We start from the raw sequence: 5515 nt of genomic DNA, 5'->3' as shown, positions 1-5515 counted from the left end.
AGGGGGCTAGGGAGACTTAGTTAACATAAACCCAAGAGACTTCTGGGAGAGAGCGAGCACTCATTTAATGAAAACAGCCAGTCAGGTCTTGTGCTTTGATCTCTGTTGCCACAATTGTGCTGAGAATGCTGGCTGAGTATTATGCCAAAAAACAGTACGGACAATTTAAACCGGTCTAAAAACTTCTAAACCCCTCAAATTCTCTGTCCTCTCTCCTTAATTTTCTCTTCTCAATACTTGTTTCAATCTTTTTGGCTTATAGACTTTAGGATAAAGTTCTAAGGAAACAATTCTGCTGAGCCTCTACACCTTACTCTTCCTCCTATAACTTTCTCATACCTTGGTTTCTGCTAATTCCTGTTTCCTTTCAATTCTACCCTTCATTTCCCCTCTCCAAGTTGCTTCCCAAAAATTGTTCAGAAACAATTTGCATGGAACACTTTCTCTATGGTACTTCAGTTCATGTGACTCAAGTGGAAAGACCGTTTGATAAAGTCTTTGAAATGTATTGAATGCAACACTAAACTCAACTCTGGTCATGCTTAAACACAGGCTGTAAAACACAAAATCTACTAACTTTAACTAATTCTCAAGAGCTCATTCATACAACCAATCTCTACTCAGACCAAACTCTCTGATTAACTTTTACAGATGAACTCACAAGTAGAAAAGTCACAAATAGAAACTACACAATCATAGCTCAAAAAACCATTCACTCTCATGAGCATTCAGACCTATCCTTTGAAAACCACTAGCAAAACCTATCGAAACACCAAGAAATGTCTCTGAAAGAAGCTCTAAAAGAAATCTAATTAACTTTTTGCAAGTTGCAATTAAAAAGTAAACATAAAAAGTAAATACTAAAAAAGTAAAGACTATAAAAATATACAAATTTAAATTTAGTAGATACTTTAAAGTATGACAAAATAGAACCCATATAAGTTTCCCCTGAAATTAATACGATTACTTAGAGAGATTAGTTAAGGGCAGACTTGTAAAAAAGCAACTTGGAATGAACCAGCACTCAGGTTTATGCTATTATCTCAGTACAATTGTGCTTAGATTGCTGCTAGTTTTGCTAAATAGGCGATTGCAAAAAAGGGCAAATGATGTTAATAGGAATTCTATTTACGGTCTAAATTCTGACCTACGGCTACATTACTGCTGAGTCTCTCAATAAGTTCTCAATCTTGGTTAATTGTTCTGATCTAGTTCATGTAGGAAAACAATTCTAAACCCTTGTTAAAATTCTGCTGACCTTCCTACCTTAATTCTTTCCTCTTCGTACCTTCCATACCTTGGTTTCAGATACTGTTCCTACCCTTGGTTTCCATTCTAATTCCTCGTTCTATATCCCTCATGCCGTTCCAGAACATCATTGAATGGCATTCAGATAAACTTTGCAACCTGGTAAACTTGTAATCAGGGTGTCCTCACCGTTAGATCCAAGATGGTATGACGATCCTAAGCATCCTTTAGAAAATGATCTCTCAGACAACACTACAGTCCTATTGAACAACCAAAAGACAGCTCTTTAACAACTTAAAAAAGATCAAATTCTTCACTAAGCTTACATAAAAACCAACTCAACAACTCATCATTATCTAACAATCTACCTAAAGCTTCTTACATGTCTAACTGTGAAAAGCACAACATAGTCACACCTATTAAACCAAAAAAGTCATCACCTTTCCTGTGCAGAAAAGACAACAACTCTTACCAGTGCTAGCAACACCAATATAGAAAACCCCTAAACAACTACTATAAAGACCCCTAAAATATTTACTGTGACAGGCTCAAATTATATTTATGAAACTACTATAAAGTAGTCTGGAAAAAATAATAAATATTATAAATACTAAATTATTTATGTATAAAAATAGACATTATTATATGACCAATAAAAAGTTTTACTTAAATATGGATCAGAATACGATTTCCTTATGAAATTAATAACATTGCCAAGAGATAGTTAGTAACTAAACTAATTATGGAAGAGCAGTGTCTTTCTTTAATATGCCAATGTCTTGGCATTTGGCTAGTTTAGCCAAATAAGTAGATGCGGATATTGATCTATTTAGCAAGAAACTGCTAAACACTGTTTTTACAAGGACAATTCTAAACCACTGTCTAAATTTCTCGAGTCGTATTCTAATACTTGGTTTCAGATATGTTTGCTAATACCCTTTTAATTGTACGTTCTAAACCTTGTTAGGAATTCAGTTAAACCTTTTCCTAATTCTCTGCTCTTCCTACTTATAACCTTTGTTTCCGATAACGTTCACCTTGGTTTCCATCCTGCTATTCCTACTTCATTCCCTATAATGGCACTCAGAAACTCCTATGCAATGGGATTCCAAAACACTATTCAATGGAAAACATGTCTACTAGGAACACTGCTCTCTATGTTGTAATTCAGAGGTGGAAAGTAGACCGCAAGATCCTAAAGATCCTGTTTTGATAATGGTGCTTCAGCTAGAGCAGCACATAGAAAATTCCAACTCTGCTCAAGACCTAACACTACAGGTCCTTGTTAAACACACTACAAAAGATCTAGCAATCTTTATCACTAACTTAGATAAAAGACAGCAATTCATGCACACAGCTTCTATCATTAACCAACCAAAACTCTACCACTCAGATTATGCTTTCTTCATGATGCTAACTGCTGAACAGGCTAGCACACACAGTCATCAATAGTAGAAAACTACACAAACATAGTCAACTACCTACTTCATGCTCAAAAGAAAGCATTCAACCTCTTTCCTGTGGCAGGCAAGACCAAGCACTTTCAAAACCATCTCTCTAGCAACAAACTATAGAAATGACCCCTGAAAGTATAGTCTTAGCTGATACAAGGAAGCACCTAAAATATATATTTAGTTGACACTGTCTGCAAAGTTAGTGACTTAAAAAGTAAACTAATAAATAACAGTAAAGTACTGGAAACAAAATACTGATGTACTATTTATAAATATACTAGAGCATTCTCTTGTATGTACTGAAACAAATAAAACAGCATTACTTAAATATGGACCCAGCATGCAGAGTTTTCCTGTCATGTAAATTCAGAAATACGCATTGGCCTAAGAGGGCAGACTTAGTTAACATAAAGCGCAAGAGACTTCTGGGAGGGAGACGTAGCACTCATTTAATGAAAAACAGCCAGTCAGGTCTTGTGCTTTTGATCTCTGTTGGCGGAATTGTGCTGAGAATGCTGGCTGAGTATTATGCCAAATAAGGCAGCATGACGTGTAATAGTGAATACTGTTTTTACAAGGACAACTTCTAAACCTACGGTCTAAAATTCCTGCTGAGTCGCCTCACCTTAACTTTCTCTCTCTCAGATAGTGCTCAACAATTGGTTGTCTAAACGACTTGGACTTGTTCTGTAAGGAAAACAAGTTCTGTGTTCTAAATTCCGCTGAGCCTCCTTCCCACTCCATTAACTTTCTCTCTGTGATAACCTTGGCTCTTGCTAATCTTACCCTTCATTTCCGCATCCTCCTCCCTATATGCTACTTGTCTAGACTCCCACAGAATAGTGGCACCTGTGAAACAATCTATTGCAATGGAAACATGTCTACCAGGAACACTGCTCTCTGGGTGTTGTAATTCAGAGGTGTGGAGTAGACCGCAAGATCCTAAAGATCCTGTTTTACAATTTGGTGCTTCCAGCTAGAGCAGCATAGAAAATTCCAACTCTGCCTATGACCTAACACCTACAGGTCCTTGTTAAACACACTACAAAAAGATCTAGCAACCTTCACTAACTGATGTTACAGCAATTCATGCAATGGCCAGCTTCTACTTCATTAACCAAACCAAACTTCTACCTACCTAGATTTTCCAAGATGCTAAATCATGAAAGAAGTAGCGGCTAATACAGCCATCATAGTAGAAACTACAAACATAGTCAAATCTAATGCATTTCAGGCTTCAAAAGTAAAGATCCCTCTTCTGTGGTAGTAGACAGTAATCTCAAAACCATCTCTAAAGTGTTCATGTGTTCGACCCTGAAAGTATATAGTCTTAGCTGATACAAGGAAGCACCTAAAATATATATATTAAATACACTGTCTGTGCTAGTGACTTAAAAAGTAAACTAATAAATAAATAGTAAAGTTACCGTCAAAATAATTAGATGTACTATTATAAAATATACTAGAGCATTCTCTTGTATGTGTAAAATTGGAAACAAATAAAACAGAACCATTACTTCTAAATATGGACCCAGTATGCAGAAAGTTTTCCTGTCATAAATTCAGAAATACGTGACAGCCTAAGAGGGCAGGACTTAGTTAACATATAAACTTAAGAGATCCGATCGAAAACAGCCAGCGTCAGGGTCTTTGTGCTTTTGATTAAAAGAATTGTGCGAGAATGCTGCCAAGAGTATTATGCCAACAAGTGCTAAAACAGCAGTTTGTGACGTAATAGTGAATACTGTTTTTTTACAAGGACAACTGTAAAACCTACGGTCTCAAAATTCTGCTGAGTCGCTCACTCTTAATCTCTCTCCCCGAGATATGTGTGCTCCTCTGTCACCTGGAGCTAGATCTGTTTCTGGACTTATAGGACCCTTGTAAGCAGAAAACAAGTTCTAAACCTGTGCTCAAAAATCTCTGCTTGAGCCCCTTCCTACCTTTATTGGAATCTCTTCAGATAATCCACCCAGAAGTAATCTTTGGTTTCCCTTGCCACTCCCTACCCTTCATGCCCATCCCTCCTCAGTGCCACGTGTCTAGACTCCTCATAGAGAATAATAGTGGCATTCCAGGAAACAATCTATTGCAAATGGAAAACATATGTTCACATAGGAAACACTGCCTCTGTCAAGCAGGGAATTCCTGAGGTGGAAAGTAGGACCGTGAAGATCCTAAAGATCCTGTTTTGATAATGGTGCTCAGCTTAGAGCAAAGCACATAGAAAATTCCCAACTCTGCAAGCTAAGCACCTAACACTACAGGTCCTTTGCATAAACATTGGACTTCACAAAAAGATCTAGCAATCTTTTATCACTAACTTAGATAAACATGGCACCATGCACACAGCCTAATCATTAATAACCAACCAAAACTCTACCACCAGATTATGTTTTCATGATGCTAACTGCTGAACAGGCTAGCACACACAGTCATCAATAGTAGAAAACTACACAAACATAGTCAACTACCTACTTCATGCTCAAAAGAAAGCATTCAACCTCTTCCCTGTGGCAGGCAAGACCAAGCACTTTCAAAACCATCTCTCTAGAAACAAACAATAGAAATGACCACCAAAAGTATAATCTTAGCTGATACAAGGAAGCACCTAAAATATATATTTAGTTGACACTGTCTGCAAAGTTAGTGACTTAAAAAGTAAACTAATAAATAACAGTAAAGTACTGGAAACAAAATACTGATGTACTATTTATAAATATACTAGAGCATTCTCTTGTATGTACTGAAACAAATAAAACAGCATTACTTAAATATGGACCCAGCATGCAGAGTTTTCCTGTCATGTAAAT

The 5515-nt window shown here is 36.7% G+C and overlaps 2 non-coding genes across 2 annotated transcripts; both read right to left on the bottom strand.

Annotated features, from left to right (window-relative positions):
• Positions 1-2632: 2632 nt before the first annotated feature.
• On the bottom strand, positions 2633-2847 carry LOC122792115. Its single transcript, XR_006363286.1, has one exon. It is a non-coding gene; the product is annotated as a small nucleolar RNA U3 (small nucleolar RNA).
• A 2236-nt stretch (positions 2848-5083) lies between these two features.
• On the bottom strand, positions 5084-5294 carry LOC122792116. Its single transcript, XR_006363287.1, has one exon. It is a non-coding gene; the product is annotated as a small nucleolar RNA U3 (small nucleolar RNA).
• Positions 5295-5515: the final 221 nt, after the last annotated feature.

This window comes from Protopterus annectens, unplaced genomic scaffold (genome assembly GCF_019279795.1).
Source record: "Protopterus annectens isolate FY-2018-M unplaced genomic scaffold, PAN1.0 ctg70257_obj.part0, whole genome shotgun sequence".
Lineage (NCBI taxonomy): Eukaryota > Metazoa > Chordata > Ceratodontiformes > Protopteridae > Protopterus > Protopterus annectens.
The sequence above is the reverse complement of the archived record's forward strand: the minus strand, read 5'-3'. Positions and strand labels throughout refer to the sequence as shown.